Source organism: Pelophylax lessonae (genome assembly GCF_965119305.1).
Source record: "Pelophylax lessonae genome assembly, chromosome: 4".
NCBI lineage: Eukaryota > Metazoa > Chordata > Amphibia > Anura > Ranidae > Pelophylax > Pelophylax lessonae.
In genome coordinates, this window is record NC_138771.1 from 60,410,738 (window position 1) to 60,432,494 (window position 21,757).

Sequence of the window (21,757 nt, forward strand, 5' to 3'; positions counted from 1 at the left end):
CTCAGTCGCTTTTCAGCATGGATGTATAAAACACTAACATCAGGAATCACCATCTCTTCACCAAGTACTGTTTACCAATGCGGCTTCCCTAGCCATGTGCATATGTAGGAGATTATTATGAATGCCTACACCTTTGATTTGTTTGTTTTTGTACCTATTAATATTTTTTGTCTCAAGTTTAGATTTTAACCAATCTCAATAAAATGATGTTTTATTCATAACATACTTCTGTCTACACATTCCTATTTTCTTTGGTTGGTTTGCGGATCCAACAAACAATTGTGATATAATCTTCAGAGGTTGTAAACCCTGAAAAAAGACATAACGAGCTAGAATGCATCGCATACTAGCTCATTATGAAGTACTTATCTTAGAATGAAGCCCTACAGCGGCGCCCGCCAGGAGCTGACTAGCAACTTTTGGCCCAGGAGGCAAGTACAAACCAGAGGCCCATGGTGCAGCGACTTGGTCCCCCTCCCACTCTCCCTCTTCCTGGCCTCCTGACCCCCATTCCATGCTGAAGCTCCGCTCCAGGCACTCTCTACTCACCGGCTGAATCCGGGTTCCCGACCTGGCCAGCGGAGGCTGATTGGGGGGAGCTGGGAAAGCTCGGTCAGGGCTGGCCGGGGGAGAGTCTCCAGTGGTCCATGGAACCGGCCTCTGCTCGGACACAATTTACACCATCCATGCTGTGCCTGCGCTCTGTCCTTGTCTTCATCCCACACTCAGTAGGTCAGCGGCGGGGACTTTTTACTTCCCTTCACCAGGAATTCTTTAGGCATGTCTGTGGCAGAAGCGATGCAGCCTTTTTTTTTGGGCCATCAGAGCAGCCCGGGGGTCAATTGCCCCCCTGCCCCCTGGCCCAGTCCTCCCCTGGCGGCCGCACATCGCTGAGACAGCTGACATCTTCCCCGGTGTTTCTTCAGGTTTCGCGGGAAGACCTTACTCCCGCGAATGCGCGGTATGCCGGACATTCAGAGCGAATGCGCCAATTACATAATCGGCTGCATACACTCTGATCATCTCCTAAAATGTGAAAGTTTAAAATATATTTACAGTATCTACAGGTAAGCCTTATTATAGGCTTATCTGTAGGTACAAAAAAAAAAAAAAAATAAGACTTTACTTCCTCTTGAAAGCAGACCTTTACCCTCCTCATTTACTTGAGGGGAACTAAAGCTGAAAAATAAATTTTATGTATAGATCTTTTTTGTAGAAGACACATGCAACAACTCTTCTGCAATAAAATGAGCAGAGTGCCTGTGGGCGGAGATGGATGCACTCCTGCACAAAGGTGATGTCATCTCACACTGACCAATTATAATAGACAAAGACTGGCAACCAGAAGAAGCTCAGAGAAGATGCCAGCACCAGTGAGGGATCTTGTGGATGTTGGACTATTAGAACAGAGGTAACTATTTTTGACTTTAGTTCCACTTGCACTCCTTTCCCCTCCTGTTCTCACAATTGGATATATATTTTTTCCCTTCTTTCCGGGAACATATGTTGGTTCTTCCAAGATTCACCTATGCTAAAAATAACATCCCCCTGGCCTGCAGCCTCCTGGGATGCCCAAGTCACAGATCCAAAGAGGCATTGGGTTTCTGTACTGCACATGCACCAAGGTGTCTCTTCAGGGGACCAGTTGGCTCTTCTTTGATCTTGCAGTCAGCTCCCTGATAATTTGCCATGGTGCATTAGCCTCTTCAGGAAGCAGTCCCCTGATGATGTAGCTAAAGAAGTTGGTGGCATGGGATCCAGCTTGTGGTAGACGATTAGTGGATTGCAAGAGGACAATGCAGGATCAGCTGGACCTGTGAGTATACAGTATATTCCGAGGATAATCCATCAAAACAGGTAAGATTAAAAAAAAAAAAAATTGTATTGTGGGTGTAGCACTGCCCCCGCATGAACTACTGAGTATTGTCTTGATGAGTTTCCTTGATTACCAACACTCATTTACCTTTGGAATAAGTCCCTGAATCCCACCTTGCTCCTGCTGCCTCGTCACACAAATGAACATTCTATGGGTGTTGGTTTTTTTGTTGTTTATTTGTAATTGGGATAGGAAAAAGGAATAGTGGGATACTCAAATTGAACTATTCACATTGATTGAGGACTTCTATCTTCAGAACTTTGCTTGAGAATTTGGAACAGCCAGGCTGGTAATCTATACCACCACAAGTGTAGATGAGTTAGGTCTCTTGCTCTCTTTGCTCCCTGACAAGATGACTTGACGGACAATACCTTATCTTCAGGACACTCTCACTAGCATTCTCTTCCCATTGACACCCATCCACTAACTATCCTAGGAGCAGGGATGGCCCCCCTCAGGTCAGGCCCCTTGACATAAGTTTCTGTACTCACTGTATGGCAGAGACAGATCCTCCAGTGTCTCCCCCCTCAGTTTGCTCCTCTGGACCTCTGGGTTCAGTTCCTCACTGCTACTCTTCAGGCCCTTAGGACTACCCCCTGAGGCCACATGACACCTCTACAGAGGAGGAGACAGCCGCCCCCTCCCTCCGGGACTCCGCTATCCAGTTGAAAGAGCTTGAGCACATGTGCTCCTGACTTTTATACAGTATCCCAACATGCACCAAGGTACTTTTCCTTCTGCCAATCATCAGGACTGTATCAAAGCCTGTGCACCCATTTGTCAGGTTTCCTCCCACTGTCCAACATGCCCCCCTATTGGACCAGTGTGGCACACTCTCTAGAGAGAATGAGTTGCACTCTGAACACAATGAGCAGACCTCACTAACAGATCCTGCTCTCTGGTAGGCAGAGAACAATATAAATTTACCTGCAGCTCTTCTGGCAAGCAGACAGAGCTCAAACTATACTTTCTCACTAGCACCTACCTGGGAGGGAGATACATAGGGGTGATGTTCTATTTTAAAGGAAGATATTAACAAGCATGTTCACCATGGGGGTTAAGGCAGTCATAAACCAGTAACATTTTAATTTTTTAAACATTCATTCAATTGCCTGATTGTTAGTCGGATCAAATCAACAATCTTTTTTGACCATAGTGACAAGAACATTCGAAGAGCAATATGGAAATGTTTTTATTGTGCCTTATCTGTGCAAATAAAATTCTAATCATGAATATAATTTCCATTTGGGAAAACGTGTACTTATTATAGCGTTCATGTGCTAGGCACAAAGAAACCTGTTAGAGAGGAAGTAAACTCTGCTATCCCTATTGCGTTTTTCATCTAGTTAGTTATAACATTTACATAATATAATGTTTGCAGTAATGATTCCAACTTACTATTTTTGTAAAATTTGTAAAAAATCGTCTTCTGGGATAAAGCGGCACCAGTGGCGGCAAACCAACGCACCTCCCCCCTCCCCTGGCCAGCCGGCAGGCAAAACAACACACCATATCCCCCCCACTGAACGGCTGGCCGGCCTGCCTCCTTACCTCCTCCTTCCTCCTGTCCGAGCCGGGGAGTACTGGATTGCTGAGCAGCTGTGCTTCTCCTCCAGCCGTGTGTCTCCTCCCTTTTCCTGGCCAGTGGCCAGTAAGATTGCTTCTCCTTTTGGCCAATCGGGAAAGGAGTCTCACGCCCCTCTTCCTGATTGGCTGGGAAGAGAACCAGTATGACAATAGTGAATATTTATTCGCTATTGCCATACAACTGGGTGGGCTCAGGGCGCAGTGCTCTGCGCCCCGAGTCCACCCTTTTTTGAAGCCTATTAGAGCCTCTGGCTCTAATCACGTGCTTTAAAAAAATAAATAAATCCCCTATTTGGTCTATCTATGTATCCGGCACCCTGCATGTAGATTAGGGGGCCGGATGCATGGATGGGGGGGGGGCGCCTCTAATGGATGGGCCGCCACTGAGCGGCACCATCTTGGGTACTGTTATCTGAGTCGGCTGTGTACATCATTTGCGCCCTTTCTGCTTTCCCCTGCTGTAATCTCGCACAAGCACAATAGTGTTTTACCAAGCCTCTTTCTCGATGCCCTGGTTTACTCCCCGTGTGACGTCACACGGTCACAAGGGGAGAACCAGGAAGCTGTGAATGAATGCCCATCTCGCGAGTCTTCACAGCTGGGCCGCAGACAGCAGAACTCGCGGACACTGCCTGCTGTCACTGGGAAGGCAGCACACAGAGCATGCCGTGAATCAAAGGGCAGGGAGAGCATGCATCGGTGACGTCAACAAAAATTACAGGACGAATTGCAAGAAAACAATACAAGTAAGCAGACTTTTAGAGGCAGTGAGAATGTGCTGAAGTTGGGTTGAAGAGTTTACAACTACTTTTTATATACGTCTGGGATTCCATGCAAGTAGCAGGCCTGAACAAAATTTTAAGAGCTTTCAAATGAGAATAGTTGACTCAATGATGGCAAAACTAAAAGTTTTAACAAATTTTTACTTGTGTACCTCCCAGCTTTAGTGTGTAGGTCTGGCAGATCTCTATTTACAATAATGCAATCTGTGGGCCAGTGCCCCAGAGCAGCACCAAGCCTCAAAATGTACAAACTATGACATTTTTCCTAATTTTGCTTCCCTCTTCTTTCCATCTCTGGACATTTCTTTAGCTAAATTATTGTAGATAGATGGGTGTACAGGGGATGTGGAAAGGAATCAGAAGACTCATCATAGGTTACGAAATAGGTTTGCACAACTGAAAACATTTTTTTGCATATAAAGTGGACCCTATGCCACATTCAATTCAATTGTGTGTTCCAGCCAAGGCTGGATTTCCATCACTGGAGACTGAAGTCACACAACCTTTGCTGCCCTAATGAATGATCACCTCTTTTACACAAACAATTTGTTCTCTTCTCCCTATCTTAGATATAGATTGCAGTAACAATGTGTGGCAGTGGCTTAGTGGTTAGCACTTCTGCCTTGCAGCACTAGGGTTATTGGCTTAAATCCCATCCACAACACTATGTGCATAGAGTTTGCATATCCTCCTTGAACAGGAGTTGGCTTTCTCCCATACACCAATGACATGCTGAAAGATTAGTTTGCTCCAGGCTAAATTGGCCCTAGTATGTAAGATAGGGGCCTTAGGCCCTTTTCACACAGGCGAGATCCGATCAGGTCCTCCTGTCAGTTTTTTGATTGGATCCTCCAGTCTCTTCTACGGATCGGCAGATGTCGGTGGACACATGTCTGCTCACACCCACTGCCATTCGATGCTATCCACCAAAAACAGCGAGATTGTGGTCCTATTGCCCAACTGTTTGGCAGATCGGGTGGAGAAGGACAGGCGGTCCGTTTCCATCTGATTGTCCCATAGAGGAGAGCAGGACTGTGTCCGTGTCTGCTCTGCATAGCGGACACTGACCTGTTATCCACCTGCTCAGTGGGGATCAGCAGACGGATTCACTGCTGCGCAAGCAGATTTTGCTTAATGGAGGCGCCTGTGTGAAAGGAGCCTTAGATTGTATGCAGGGGAGGGCTGGGCCAGGGGGCAGGGGGGCAATTGCCCCCTGGGCCACTCTGATGCCCCGTAAAAAGGCTGCACTGCTTCTGCCACAGACATACCTAAAGGATTCCTGGTGAAGAGAAGTAAAAAGTCCCCACCACTGACCTACTGAATGCAGGTTGAAGACATGGACAGAGCTCAGGCCTCCCCTACCAGCATGGATGGTGTAAACTGTGTCTGAGCAGAGGCCGGTTCCATGCCCCACTGGAGACACTTCTCCCCCAGCCAGCCCCAACCGAGCTGTCCCAGCACCCCCCAACCACACCCCTGCTGGCCAGGTTGGGAACCCAGATTCAGCTGGTGAGAAGAGAGTACCTGGAGTGGAGCTTCAGCCTGGAATTGGAGGTCAGGAGGAGGACGGGAAGAGGAAGAGTGGGAGGGGGGGCTGAGTTGCTGCACCATGGGCCTCTGATTTGTACTTGCCCCCTGGGCCGAAAGTTGCCAGTCTGCCCCTGATTGTAAGCTCCTTGATATGAATGTAAAGTGCTGCTATAAGTATCTCAGATAAATACATGAGATGACTACTTGTACCAATAATAAAGAAATGTGTAGCTAATGTCTGTAAAAGTACTACTTTGCCCAATGCTACAGTGGTCTTTGCTAAAATGCTAACAAAAATAATGACATAAGAAATTGGGCAATGAGCTCTTCTTGGAAAATCTCTAACCAGCAACTTACTCATTATATAAAGAACAATAAGCCAGCAGCCCCACTGAGAAGACTGTATAAAAATGAGCATAAAAATGCTCATTTTGGTGTGTTCACATGGGTTTACAGACGTATTTTAAAGTCATAAATGATGCCTCTAAAAAAACGCTTTTAAAATACTGATCTAAACACTTGACTTGACGTGCATGGCCATATAGGCCACTTCTGGACAGGAAGGTTTTACCCCTCCTTTATGCGATGCGGCACTGTGTTGCTTTAACTGACCATTGCACCGTTGTGTGACGCTGTACCCAAATAAAATGGATGTCCTTTTTTTTCCTACAAATATAGCTTTCTTTTGGTTGTATTTGATTGCCTCTGCGGTTTTTATTTTTTGCGCTATAACCAAAAACCGATAGACAATTCTGAAAAAAAAGACAATATTTTCTACTTTCTGCTATAAAACATATCCAATAAAAAAAAAAAATCTATTTTTTTCATCAATTTAGGCCAATATGTATTCTGCCACATATTTTTGGTAAACAAAAACCCAATAAGTGTATATTGATCGGTTTGTGCAAAAGTTATTGCATCTACAATCTAGGGGAAAGATTTATGTCATTGTTATTTATTTAATTTTTTTACTAGTAACGGCGGTGATCAGCGATTTTTAGCGGGACTGTGACATTGCGGTGGACAGATAGGACACCTAGCTGACACTAACACTTTTGAGGGGACCAATGACATTACTACAGTAATCAGTACTAACAATATGCACTGTTACTGTACTAATGACAATGGCAGGGAAGGGGTTAACACCAGGAGTGATCAAAGGGTTAAGTGTGTCCCTAGGAGGTGCTTTCTAACTGTGTGGGGGATGTGATTACTAGATGAACATAGACATCTGTGTTCCTGAAAAGCAGGAACACAGGATCTCTGAGTTCATCTGTGACAGAACGGTGATCCTTGTTTACATAGACAGACTGTCGTTCTCTCTCTATGGGGAGCAATTTTGGGTTCCCAGCAGACATCGCATGCGCCAGACCCGCGGATCGGCTCCCCATCTGGCCAATCAGCGCGCATGCCCCCACTGGCTATTACACGAAACGACATACAGGTATGTTGTTTCGCGTAATAGAGCCGACCTGTCGCAGTAAGAGTGCGGCGGCTGGTCGGCAAGTGGTTAAAGGCATAAAAAAAAAATAAAATGCTTTACACCTGTAAAAGTGGCATTTTTCTGTGCCCGTGTGCATGAGGCCTTGGATGGTTGTTGGAGATGAAAACATATTTGTGCAACCCAAATATAAGATATCAGCCAGGAAAATCCAACATAACCTTCCCCTTAGAAGGCCTGGCAAGGGGGATGTTTGTCAAGCTTATAAAGTGCATACATACCTAGATACATACAATTGTTTTTCAATACATTTTGCTGACATTATCTCCTTTAGCCATGACTCATAGCAAAAATAATTTGCACTTTATTTCAGAAGTTTTACATGGCTCATATACAGTAGATTAGCACTGTATTTAATATTTATTTTGGGTATTTTTATATCGCCTTGGGTTTCCAACTTTTTCTTCAAGCCGAACCTAAACACTTTAGCAACACAGGGCCATTTTTTTCCCCTGTAGTATACACTATAGCAGGGATATGCAAACTGTGGCCTTCCAGCTGTTGCAGAACTACAAATCCCATGACACCGAGAGGCATAATGAGACTTGTAGTTTTGCAACAGCTGGAGAGCCACAATTTGCATATCTCTCGACTATAAGATTATAAAAGACCTGGGATACCTTTGAGTGCCCTAAGGAGAGTAGTAACTATGCACACTGCAGAGAACAGTGGGTGTGGCCAAACTGTTTTTTGCTGACATCATCACCCTGCCCCCCAGTGATGCCGACAGTCAGGGCTAGTACATTCCATAATAGATAGCCTCTGACTAATACCTTTTAGAAGAAATGCTTGCCTTGAAAATATCTTGTCCAGCGCTGCCATCTCAGGTGTGGGCAGCTGAAGCCAGCGCGTCCTCTTCGGCGTCCTCTTCTCCCAGAATGCGCCTGCACCGGCCCCGCTCGTCACTTCCGGTGCGGGCGCGTCATTCCTGCACAGCTACTGGGCATGCCCAGAAGCTGTTTAGCAGGGAATGACGCGCCTGCACCAGACATGACGAGCGGGGCCGGTGCAGGCGCATTGATTCCTGGGAGTGATGGCGTTTAGCTCCCAGGAATCAATGCAAGCAGGAAGTGACGGAGCAGGCCGCGGCCGCAGAGGGAGGAAGTGGAAGAAAGGTAAGTATATTTTCTGCAATATCAAGGTAAGTAAACAAAAAAAAAATTGTGACTATCCATTTCTTTTACAGGTGACACTGAGCAAGCGGATGGCCCAAAGTAAATTTTGAGACTGGAACTCCGCTTTAATGTATTGTCGGCTCCCGGCAATACAGGTTAAAAAAAAGATAATTTAAAAAAAAAAAAAAAAAAATGGCGTGGAGTTCCCCCTAAAATCCATACCAGACCCTTATCCGAGCACACAGCCTGGCTGGCCAGGATAGGGTTTGGGGTGAGCGAGCGCCCCATCCCCTCCTGAACCATACCAGGCCACATGCCCTCAACATGGGGGGGGCGGGTGCTTTGGGGCAGGGGGTCTTTTCCCAACAACCGTGGGCTGTGGTTGTGGGGGTCTGTGGGGGAAGGCTTATCAGAATCTAGAAGCCCCCTTATACAAGGGGGCCCCCAGATCCCGCCCCCCCCCATGTGAATGGATTTCGGGTACATCGTACCCCTACCCATTCATCAAAAAAGTGTAAAAAAAATGAAGACAAAAGACAGTTTTGGAAAAGTCCTTTATTAAAAAAAAAAAAAAATAGTGTCCCCCGATGATTAGTCGCCCGTCCGGCCGAAAAATAGAAAAAAAAAAAAAAGAAGAAGAAGAAGAAGAAGAAGAACAAGCTCCTGCTTCTCCGGACGCTTCCCGCGTTCTGAGCTGCTTTGATTTTGACAGCTCTTTTATAGTGACCTGGCGTCACAAGCCACCCCACAATGCACTGCTCAGGTGCAGTGAATAAATTACTGACCCCCTGCCCCAAAGCACCCAACCCCCCATGTTGAGGGCATGTGGCCTGGTATGGTTCAGGATGGGTGGGGAGCTCACTCGCCCCCACCCCCATCCTGGTCAGGATACTGAAGAAAGGAAAGACACTGCTCCAGGTGTATAGTGTGTGGTGATTGCCAGGAGATAGGCTATCCAGTAGAGTGCTGGCCCCGGCCCGCCTTCGTGGGAACACTTGTAGGAAAAGAATTAGCCGCACATCCAGGGATTCCAATAGGTTTCAAATACCTTTATTTCCAAAAGTTGCAAATGATGACACCAAAGACACCAGCATAAAGTCTCGTAGACGCGTTTCACACATACATCTTGTGCTTAATCATTACCAAATGCGTGTGCTCGGATAAGGGTCTGGTATGAATTTTATGGGAACCCCAAGCTGTTATTTTCAGCAATACTGAGATATATATATAGGCACTTCAGTTTATATCAGTCTATCCCCCGGCCAGCAGGTGTTTTATTGAGGTCCATGATAATGCAGGAACTCGAAGTTCCCGCAAAGAAGCCCATTTATTTGTCGTTAGACTCAAATTCGAAGCTCATCCCTAGTGGCAACCCTAATATCGCCACCAATTTACCTGTACTAATAGCACGTCTTTGGAGTAGCACAAGGAACACAAGGAAAACATGCTAACCCCTGCAGGTGGTTTCCTGGTTGGGATTTAAAGCGGAACTCAACTATATCTGAGTCCACAAACTGAAAACACAAATTTTTTTTTTTAATATTCAAAGCCACCCATCTATCCATGTCATGCTTTATTTTGTTGAGAAATCACTTTGAAAAACACCCAAAAGCATTTCTAGCCATTGCCATCTTGAGTAAGGGCACATGATTCATGTAGCATTTACTTCCTGGAATCCATCTACCCATGCCCAGGCATGCAGACAGTAGGGTGTGCTTAGCTGAGAAAGCCCCTTCTCCACTCCTCCAGATGAAAGCAAAATTATGACCATGAAGACTCCTGGGATGTATGACATTATTTGGCCTAGGCCAGAAACCAGGAAATAACTGAAGAAATGTAAAAAAAAGTTTAAAGAAAGTAAATAGGATATACTTTTACTATTTACTAATGCTAGCAGCATAAGGATTAAGGACATAAGGACACTCAGCCACCGTGCTACCCTACTTTTATTCTATGATATTGCATCAAGCTTATACTGTCAAAGAAAGCAATGCAAACATATTAAACTATACATGATGATCTGAGCCCAGCACACAGGGACTTGCACCTAGTCTGTAAGCAGTGATTATGGCCTTACTTCTACACACACACAGGGAAGGACAATGAGGAATCTGATGTTTAAACCATAACTAAAAGGCATTTTTTTTTAGTTTTGGATAGCTTAACAAAAGGGATTAGAACCCCTGTCAGGTTTTTATTGCTGTCTGTGCCCCCCTTAAGGACATTCATCCTCTCTATTTTTCCTGTTTATTGTAATCATAAAATAAGAAAGAAAACCCCGAATTTTGGGTGACCCCCAGAACAGAAGAAATATAAGGAAAATCTTCCACTGGGAGACTAGTTCTAAAGACAACACTTTGACAGGATTTCCGTTCACTTCATGTTGTTGCTATGGGCAGGAAGTGAAGGGAAATCTCCACAATGGGATACAGGTGGCAAACAAAAATTGACAGGGATAATCCATAAAGATATCCTTAATGTTGCCTTGATTGAAGCAGGCTATAAAGTTCACGCCAGATATTATCTAGTGCCGGAGCGTCTGTCAAATATGTATCCGGGCACCTCAGCCTCCTGCTTCAGGGGTCATGGCCAGATAGGCACACCGATGCATGTGTGGTACACATGCCCTAAGGTTTGTCGATTTTGGATGAGGGTCCACTCATTTTTTTTTAGTCAGGATGGTTAATATTGCTAAACATGCAAGTATCGCTTGCATTATACTAAATAAGCCAGTTAAAAATCTTCCGTCACATACCAAGACCTTAATTTACTTTCTGTTCCTAGCAGCCAAAATCGCTATTGCGACAGCATGGAAAAGCCCTGTTATAGACATAGCATTAATGAAATGTAAACTTACGTAGATCATGTTGAATTTAAAAAATCAAGATCAGTTGAATGAAGTGCCCTGATTACAATGCAGCCCCAACAGTGACCATCAATGATGCCACTCTGCGCCCATCAGTGATGCCACTCTGCGCCCATCAGTGACAACAGTCTGTTCTCATCAGTGATACCAGTCTGTGCCCATCAGTTACGCCAATCTATGCTGCCTTTCAGTGCCCATCAATGCCACATATCAGTGCCCAACAGTGCCGCCTATCAGTGCTCATTAGTGCTGCATATCAGTGCCACCTATGAGTGACCATCAGTGCTAGATATTAGTGCCTCCTTATCAGTGCCCTTCAAAGCCACCTCATCAGTACCGCCTCTTCAGTGCCCATCAGTGCAGCCTGTCAGAGCCCATCAGTGAAGCCTCATCAGCGCACATCAGTGAAGGAGAAAAATTACTTATTTACAAAATTTTCTGACTGAAATTATAAAAAACTTTATTTTTTTCAAAATATTTGGTCTTTTTTTGTTTATTTAGCAAAAAATAAAAAACCCAGTGGTGATTAACCACTTTACCGCTGCTCACTAGAGCTCTACTGCGGCAAAGTGGCTCTTGTAGGTCTGACGACGTAGACCTACGTCGGCAGACACTCCCCCATCTTGGCGGTGTGCGCGCGCCGCCGGAGGCTCGCACCCGCTGTATTCAGTCACAGCGGGAGTCGGGCCAGGGGAGGAGCAGCGGCGATCGCCGCTGCTCTTCCCCGATCGTCGAGGAATCGAGTCTGGAGATCCGCCCGCCTGTGTAAACAAAGCGGGTGGATCTCCTAAGTGACAGGCAGGGTCAGATTGCAGGGTTCAGCATAGCTGAACCTGCGATCTGTGCCTGTGTCACTCAGTCACCTCCCCCCACACATGTCAGTAAGCACCAGGCATACAGTAACAGTGCATATTTATAGCACTGATTACTGTAGTAATGTCACTGGTACCCCCAAAAGTGTCAAAAATATCAGTCAAGGGTCCGATCTGTCCGCCGCAATGTCGCAGTCCCGCAAAAAAAAAAAAATAAATAAAATCGCAGATCGCCGCCATTACTCATAAAAAAAACCACCAAAAATGACAGAAATCTTTCCCTTAGTTAGTAAACACAATAACTTTTGCGCAAACCAATCAAAATACGCTTATTGCGATTTTTTTTTTACCAAAAATATGTAGCAGAAAACAAATTGGCCTAAAATGATAAAAAATTTAGATTTTTACATTTTTTGGGGGGGGGGGGGGAATTTCATATAAAAAAAATTTGAAAAATATTGTTATTTTTTCAAAATTGTCGCTATTTTTTTGTTTATAGCGCAAAAAGTTAAAACATCACAGGTGATCAAATACCACCAAAAGAAAGCTCTATTTGTGGGAAAAAAGGACGTAAATTTTGTTTGGGTACGGCGTTGCATGACCACGCAATTGTCAGTTAAAGTCGCACAGTGCCGAATCGCAAAAAGTGGCCCAGACGTAAGACAGCAAAATCCTCCGGTGGTAAAGTGATTAAATACCACCAAAGGAAAGTTCTATTTGTGTGAAGAAAATTATAAAATATTAATTTGGGTACAGAATTGCATGACCACGCCATTGTCATTCAAATATCAACAGCGCTGAAAGCTAAAAGTGGCCTGGGCAGGAAGGGGGTGAAAGCGGCCAATATTGAAGGTGGTTAAAGAACTAAAGTTGTGCTTGTAGTTCTACTCTAACTGACTATCCCAGTTTGCCCTGGGTTTGTTTACAGTGGTGACTGTACTGCCTACACTGAACAAATTAACTTTAGCGTAAGTTGAAATTGATCTAACTTCCCACCACAGGCTGCATTTTCTGGCACCTCGCTGAAGGTATTCAACTGTAAAAGTTTATTTGTCCTCCATTGCCTGCCGTTTGTTCTGCTGTGCAGTGTTTGTGCTGACTAGCAGTATACCTGAAATATGACAGACATACCTTTGTACTTCTGCCTTCCCGGCGTATAGCAGGAAGTAACTGAAGAAATTACCAAACTCCACCTGAACTTTTCAATTCTATTGTGATATTTTGTACTCAGCTACCCTTTACACCAAAAAGTTGCAAAGATTAATGATTCACAATTTCAATCCTATTTACCTCTCTTTCGTTGCCAGAGCCGTGTTTACATTTTTTTTTTACACGTTTAACCACTTGCCGACTGCTCACTAGAGCTGTACTGCGGCAAAGTGGCTCTTGTAGGTCTGACGACGTAGACTTACGTCGCCAGACACTCCCCTTTCTCGGCGGCGTGCGCGCGCCGCCGGAGGCTCGCTCCCGCTGTATTCTGTCATAGCGGGAGTCGGGCCAGGGGAGGAGCAGTGGCGATCGCCGCTGCTCTTCCCCGATCGTCGGGGAATCCAGTGTGGAGATCCGCCTGTATGTGTAAACACAAGCGGGCGGATCTCCTAAGTGACAGGCAGGGTCAGATTGCAGGGTTCAGCATAGCTGAACCTGCAATCTGTCCCTGTGTCACTCAGTCACCTCCCCCCACACACGTTAGTAAGCACCAGGCATACATTAACCCCTCCCTCTCCAATAAAATTAACCCCTTCCCTGCCAGTGTCATTTTTACAGTAACAGTGCATATGTATAGCACTGATTACTGTAGTAATGTCACTGGTACTCCCAAAAGTGTCAAAAATGTCAGTCAAGGGTCCAATCTGTCCGCCGCAATGTCGCAGTCCCGCAAAAAAAAAAAAAAAAAAAAAAAAAAAAAAAATCGCAGATCGCCGCCATTACTCGTTAAAAAAAAAAAAAACACCAAAAATGACAGAAATCTTTCCCTTAGTTAGTAAACGCAATAACTTTTGCGCGAAACCAATCAAAATACGCTTATTATGATTTTTTTTTTTACCAAACATAGGTAGCAGAAAACAAATTGGCCAAAAATGTAAAAAAATTTAGATTTTTACATTTTTTTGGGGGGGGGGGGGGGGTGGAATTTCATATTAAAAAAAATGTGAAAAATATTGTTATTTTTTCAAAATTTACGCTCTTTTTGTGTTTATAGCACAAAAAGTAAAAATCGCACAGGTGATCAAATACCACCAACAGAAAGCTCTGTTTGTGAGAAAAAAAGGACGGAAATTTCGTTTGGGTACGGCGTCGCACAACCGCGCAATTGTCAGTTAAAGTCGCACAGTGCCGAATCGCAAAAAGTGGCCCAGACGTAAGACAGCAAAATCCTCCGGTGGTAAAGTGGTTAAATCCTAACAACAAGGCAAGATGAAATGTTCTGGAGTTCTTCATTCAGGCTTCAGAAGGTACATGAATGGCCCACACCTATAGCAAGGGCCTTCTCCCAACTTTGGTCAAAGCTGCGCATTTTGTTTTTATGTACCTGCCCCTTATCTGCATAGGCAGTTTTTTTGGTAAAGGTATGCTAACACTTTAAATTGCGCTGATGAGGGTTATTTAAGGATGAGTATGATAAAATAAAAAATGCAAAGCACAAATAGTTCTGAATGGTACACGTCACCATGCATGTACCATGGCGTGAACAGCTCCTCGGGTATGTGCTGCATCCCCAGGGAGCTTTATAATGAGTTGAAATGGCAAAGCAAGCTGACTCACGTCCATTGTGAACACACGCCGAGGCCCTAACACATGGAATTGATTAAAGCATATCTATGGTAAAAATGTAAAATCATGTATTCACTTCTACATTGTATTTCATTTATTTCTAGCCTACTCCTATTACTCTGAATGATCTTGAAGTTTGTAAACCTACTGATCCCCACACATTTTTGGGTAGATTTAGACGTGCATCTAAATCTGCCTTTCCCCGGAAGCCCAATCTGCATTTAGATCACGCTTACAAGGCTTCTGACAGGTGGTGAGGAATCGATGTGATGCCTCCTTACCACGTGTTTTAACCATTTTTGCTTACAAACGCAGTGCTGCATTGCATGTAGTTGAAGAGCACTTGGGGAGCTTCCCCATTTGCGTGAGCATGTAGCGTTTGATCACTACATGTCGAGTAAACTTTACCACGGATGGGAAATCATAACCATGGCAGGTAAACACCCCCATCTCTAAAGCAGGGCTGTCTTAAAGCATGGTAGTCTTGCATTACATCATACTTGCCAACTGTCCCGGATTTGCCAGGCCAATAACATTTTACTAAGCTGTTCCAGGATGGCCATGTCCTGAGCAACATCCTAGAACTTGTGCTGTAACATCCTTATCTTAGTATTGTGCCCTCTTGACCCCCCCTGTCCAGTGCCCTTCTGCCTCTACCCCTGTACTGTTCCCTTCTGCCTCCATCCCTGTACTGTGCCCTTCTGCCTCCACCCTGTACTGTGCCCTTCTGCCTCCACACCAATACTGTGCCCTTCTGCCTCCACACCTACACTGTGCCCTTCTGCCTCCACCCCTATACTGTGCCCTTCTGCCTCCACCCCTATACTGTGCCCTTCTGCCTCCACCCCTATACTGTGCCCTTCTGCCTCCACACCTACATTGTGCCCTTCTGCCTCCACCCCTATACTGTGCCCTTCTGCCTCCACCCCTATACTGTGCCCTTCTGCCTCCACACCTATACTGTGCCCTTCTGCCTCCACACCTACACTGTGCCCTTCTGCCTCCACACCTACACTGTGCCCTTCTGCCTCCACCCCTATACTGTGTCTTTCTGCCTCCACCCCTATACTGTGCCCTTCTGCCTCCACCCCTATACTGTGCCCTTCTGCCTCCACCCCTATACTGTGCCCTTCTGCCTCCACCCCTATACTGTGCCCTTCTGCCTCCACCCCTATACTGTGTCTTTCTGCCTCCACCCCTATACTGTGCCCTTCTGCCTCCACCCCTATACTGTGCCCTTCTGCCTCCACCCCTATACTGTGCCCTTCTGCCTCCACCCCTATACTGCACCCTTCTGCCTCCACCCCTATACTGCGCCCTTCTGCCTCCACCCCTATGCTGTGCCCTTCTGCCTACACCCCTATACTGTGCCCTTCTGCATCAAACATGCCCCGACACTTTTGAAAAATAAAATCAATATTTTTTACTCTCTGCAATAAAACATATCCAATAACAAAATTGAATTAAAAAAAAAAAAATCACATTTCTGCGTAAATTTAGGTCAATATGTATACTGCTGCATGTTTTTGGTAACAAAAGTCCCATAAAGCGTGTATTGATCGGTTTGCGCAAAAGTTATAATGTCTACAAACTATGGAATATTTATTTCTTTTTTTTTTACTAGTAATGGCGGCGATCAGGGGGACTGCAATATTGCAACGGACAAATCTCACATCTAACTGACACTTTTGACACTTTTTGGGGACCAGTGACACCAATACAGTAATCAGTGCTAAAAATATTCGCTGTCACTGTACTAATGACACTGGCAGGGAAGAGGTTAACATCAGGGGCGATCAAAGGGTTAAATGTGTTCCTAAGTTGTGCTTAAAAACAGTGTGGGGGATGCTTTGACTAGGGAAAGGCAAAGATCCGTGTTCATGCTTAGCAGAAACACAGTATCAGTACCTTCCCCTCTGAAAGAACGGCGGTCTGCCTCGTTTACATAGGCAGCCTGCCACTCTGATTGTTTCCCAAATGATTAGCGGGTCCCGATAGACATTGAGTCCTACGGACCCGCTGATTGGCTTCCGCAGTGTCCAATCACAGCAGGAGCGGGTCGCCAGCGGTGCGCATGCGCACACTAGACCCAGAAGTGCAGGATCACCTACAGGTACGTGATCCTGCGCAGGAGAGGCACCTTGCCATCGTATATATACAGTATACGGATGTCAAGCGGTTAAAAATGTATAAAGTGTCCAATGGACTAAAACAGCAAAGCTCCTGAACAAATAAAGATGCATGCACACTGGGACTGGTTGAACTGAACCATGCCTGAGTTTGATTGTCCCCCCTCCCGCCCTGGACTGCACTCACACTGGTCTATAAGGAAGTGTTCCTGGGCACACTTACATCATTCCAACCACACCACAGTGATCCCTACTTCCTTGCTTAGTCATCTATGAAGAGTTCTGTGCTCTGGCACAGTCTGCACTCACTCATAACGCAAACTGTACCAGACCCAAGTGAACCGTGCCAGGGACCACCTCTTCCACCTCTTCCAAGTGGTCCCAGGCACAATATGTTTAAGGCCCTGTTTCACACTGGTGCAGCTTTGAAATTGCACTACTTCAGAGCCGCAGATCAATGCGAATTGCACATCCAATTTAATTGCGTCTTGCGACTTCGTTTAACAGAGGTCTATGCAAATTGCAATGAAATCAGCAAAAAGCAGTGCAGGAACCTTTTTCAAAGTCGCTGCAGCATGAGTCGCAGCAATTTAAAGGGTTCCATTGCCGACAATGGGGCGCGATTTGTCATGCAATTTGGAACTGTCAAATCGCACCAGTGTAAATGGAGGCTAAAGGGATAGTTCACCTTTACCAAAAAACTATGCAGACAGGGGCTGTCTGTAGATACAAAACGAACCGTGCAGCTTGGATTTCGGCTTGGTTCACACCCATACATTTTTTTTATTGCTTTTTGCAGAAACGCATTCCATTTAACATGGTTTCCTAGTTGTGCTTTTTTTAGTGTCTGCGTTTTTGGAAAGGGTCAGGGACTTTTTCAAAAGCAAAACGGTACGTTTTTGGTTCAATGAATCTCAATGGAGAAGTGGTAGAAAAGCATGTAGTGCGATTTGTGTTGTTTAATCCACCCAACAACAAATTGCCCAAAAATGTTAAAAAAATGCAAAACGCATAAAAAAAAAACGTGTCAAAAACACAAAAAGCACTGCAGGAATGGATCAAAAACAAACTGTATAGGTGTGAACCAAGCCTAAAGTTAATAATAATAATAATAATAATAATAATGCCCTTTCTACAAGTGTAGGCCATTTACCATATTTACCTCATGAAGCCTGACTGAAATACTCCCAGAACATTGCCAAGTGCGGCCTAGTTGCTACTAATCACTTCCACCATCACAGGAGTGAGCTCTCAGATACTGGGCTCAAAGCTACTGCATTGCCGAGAGAGAGAGCATGTGAGGAGGTTTGAATCAGAGAAAAAGCTCATTCCTGGGATGGTGGAGGTGAGCAATAATGACTAGGCCTCACTTAGCAACATCCTGGAAATATTCCAGTCAGGCTTAAGAAGGTACATAAATGGCCTCCACCTTCAGCTTTAGTCAGAGCTGCACAGTTTGTTTTTATCTACAAATCACCAGACACTCCCCTTTCTCGGTGGCACGCGCGCGCCGCCGGAGGCTCGCTCCCGCTGTATTCAGTCACAGCGGGAGTCTGGCCAGGGGAGGAACAGCGGCGATCGCCGCTGCTCTTCCCCAATCGTAAACACAAGCGGGCGGATCTCCTAAGTGACAGGCAGGGTCAGATTGCAGGGTTCAGCTTAGCTGAACATGCGATCTGTCCCTGTGTCACTCAGTCACCTCCCCCCCCCACACGTTAGTAAGCACCAGGCATACATTAACCCCTCCCTCTCCAATAAAATTAACGCCTTCCCTGCCAGTGTCATTTTTACAGTAACAGTGCATATATATAGCACTGATTACTGTAGTAATGTCACTGGTACCCCCAAAAGTGTCAAAAATGTCAGTCAAGGGTCCGATCTGTCCGCCGCAATGTCGCAGTACCGCAAAAAAAAAAAAAAAAAAAAAAATCGCAGATCGCCACCATTACTCGTTAAAAAAAAAAAAAACACCAAAAATGACAGAAATCTTTCCCTTAGTTAGTAAACGCAATAACTTTTGCGCAAACCAATCAAAATACGCTTATTGTGATTTTTATTTACCAAACGTAGGTAGCAGAAAACAAATTGGCCAAAAATTTAAAAAAAATTTAGATTTTTACATTTTTTGGGGATTTCATATAAAAAAAATTTGAAAAATTTTGTTATTTTTTCAAAATTTACGCTCTTTTTTTGTTTATAGCGCAAAAAGTAAAAATCGCACAGGTGATCAAATGCCACCAAAAGAAAGCTCTGCTTGTGGGAAAAAAAGGACGTAAATTTTGTTTGGGTACGGCGTTGCACGTTTGCGCAATTGTCAGTTAAAGTCGCACAGCGCCGAATCGCAAAAAGTGGCCCAGACGTAAGACAGCAAAAACCTCCGGTGGTAAAGTGGTTAAAGCAACCTGTTAAGCAAAAAAAAAAAAAAAAGTTTTGTTTTTTTATGTTTTGTTTTTTTAAATAAATGTTCTTCTGTTTGACCCCTTTTTAACCCGTCAAGTGATTGTAAAGTCTGTTTTTTTTTTCTTTAAAAATAACAAACATGTTAGCGCCGGTTCACATACACGCGACGCTACTTCCCGGGACGACCTCCAAAATCGCGGTGCGAGCAGCGCGCCGCGACCTCGGAGCGGCCGCCACGGACTTCATAACATTGAAGTCTATGGCGGTAGCCTCCTGGTCGCCCCAAAGAAGCTCCGGACCCTTTTTCTAGGTCGGAGCGACTTGTGTCGCTCCTATTAGAACGGGTCCGCAGCTTCCCTATGGGAGGCGACCTGCGGCGACCTGTGAGGCGACCAGGTCGCCTCACAGGTCGCCCTGGTGTGAACCGGGACTTATACTTACCTGCTCTGTACAGTGGTTTTGCACAGGGCAGCCCAGATCCTCCTCTTCTCGGGTCCCTCTTAAGTGCTCCTGGCCCCTCCCTGCTGTTGATTACCCCCACAGCAAGCAGCTAGCTATAGGGGCACCCAAGCCCAGCTGCTGCTCTGTGTATCCATTCAGACACAAAGCTGTGTTTCAGCCCCCTCCCCTGTCTCTCCTTATTGGCTAACTGACTTTGATTGACAACAGCGGGAGCCAATGTCATCGCTGCTGTGTCTCAGCCAATCATGAGGGAGAGTCTCGGATGGCTGAGGGACTCGTGGCCATCCTTGGATTGAGAGGGGGCTCAGGTAAGTATTAGGGGGGCTGAGGGGAACTGCTGCACACAGAAGGCTTTTTATCTTAATGTATAGAATACATTTAGGGCTCTTTCATATGGCCGCTCCGTGTGAGAGCTCCGCTGCGGTCCTTTTTTTTTTTTCCACGGAGCGGATGACATTTCTGTCATCCGCTCCGTATGCCCGCATATCATCCCATCCGTTTACGGATGATATGCGGACATAATGTAAGTCTATGGGGGTTTGCGGATGTCAGCGGATGACACCGCTGACATCCGATTTTCCTTCCTTTCCGTTTTTTGAACGGAACAAAAATAGGGTTCTGTTCCGTTCGAAAAAACGGAACAGAACTGAAAGGAAGAAAATCGGATGTCAGCTGATGGTATTCCGCTGACATCCGCAGTGCCATAGAATTACATTATGTCCGCAAATCATCCGCAAAAAAATAGGATGATTTGCGGACATACGGAGCGCCCGTGTGAAAGGGCCCTAAGATAAAAAAAAAACCTTCTGCCTTTACAACCACTTTCATTTACTCCAATCATCCTTAATTAACTGCTTTTTTTTCCTTTCTCCATTTAATTATTATTTTAATGCTGATTTTTTTTTCACTTCTATTTTATAAACTATTAATTATGTTCGTTAATATGTTTACACCTTATATTTACACATTTTACATTGAAAAAAGAACAAAAGTTTAAAAAAATAAAATGTATTTTATTTGTAAATAACTTTTCAATACTGTACTTTATACCATTGCTGACAGCTGAAGTGTAAACACAACAGTTGCCGGCAGGTATCACTAATTGGTATCGGCGAGTACTAAAAACAAAGTATCAGTATTCGTAGTCGCTGTAAAAAAAAAAAAAAAAAAAAAAAAAAATGATATCGGTGCATCCCTAGTTCTATTCCATCACCACTTTAGTTTAGTTATACTTTAAAGTGAAAAGTGGAAGTTCCGCTTTAAGGACTCCTGGCCCCCTGACATGCCATGTCATTTTTTTTGGGGGGGGGGGCGGGTACCTATTTTTTTTTTTAGTGCGGTGGGTACCTATTTTTGACAGGTTTCTGCTCCCACTTTTACTTCCCTGTTAATCAAAAAAAATAAAGTTTTTGTTTTTTTATGTTTTGTTTTTTTTAACCACTTCCATAGAGAGCAGTTACACCCCCTTCCTGCCCAGACCAATTTCCAGCTTCTCACACTTTGAATGATAATTACTCAACGCAACGCAACGCTGTACCCAATCACATTTTTTTTATCATTTTTTTCACACAAATAGAGCTTTCACTGGTAGTATTTAATCACCACTGGGTTTTTTATTTTATGCGATATAAGTGAAAAAAAGAGCGAAAATTTTGAAAAAAAAACACATTTTGTTTTAGTTTCTATTATAAAATTTTGCAAATAAGTAATTTCTTTTCATAAATTTGGGCCAAAATGTATACTTCTACGTATCTTTGGTAAAAATAACCCAAATTAGTGGTTATTATTTAGTCTGTGTGAAAGTTCTAGAGTCTACAAGCTATGGTGCCAATCATTGAAAATTGATCTCACCTAATCACACCCAGTGTTGCCAACCGCCCGTAGATTTACGGACAGCCCGTAAAAAAAGGGCACTTTTCTCC

The 21,757-nt window shown here is 44.6% G+C and overlaps 1 protein-coding gene across 1 annotated transcript in view; it reads right to left on the minus strand.

The window, feature by feature from the left end:
* The window catches only part of FES (FES proto-oncogene, tyrosine kinase), a 344,941-nt gene that overhangs the window by 315,576 nt on the left and 7,608 nt on the right, over nucleotides 1-21,757 (minus strand). The gene's annotated exons all lie outside the window — the stretch shown is intronic.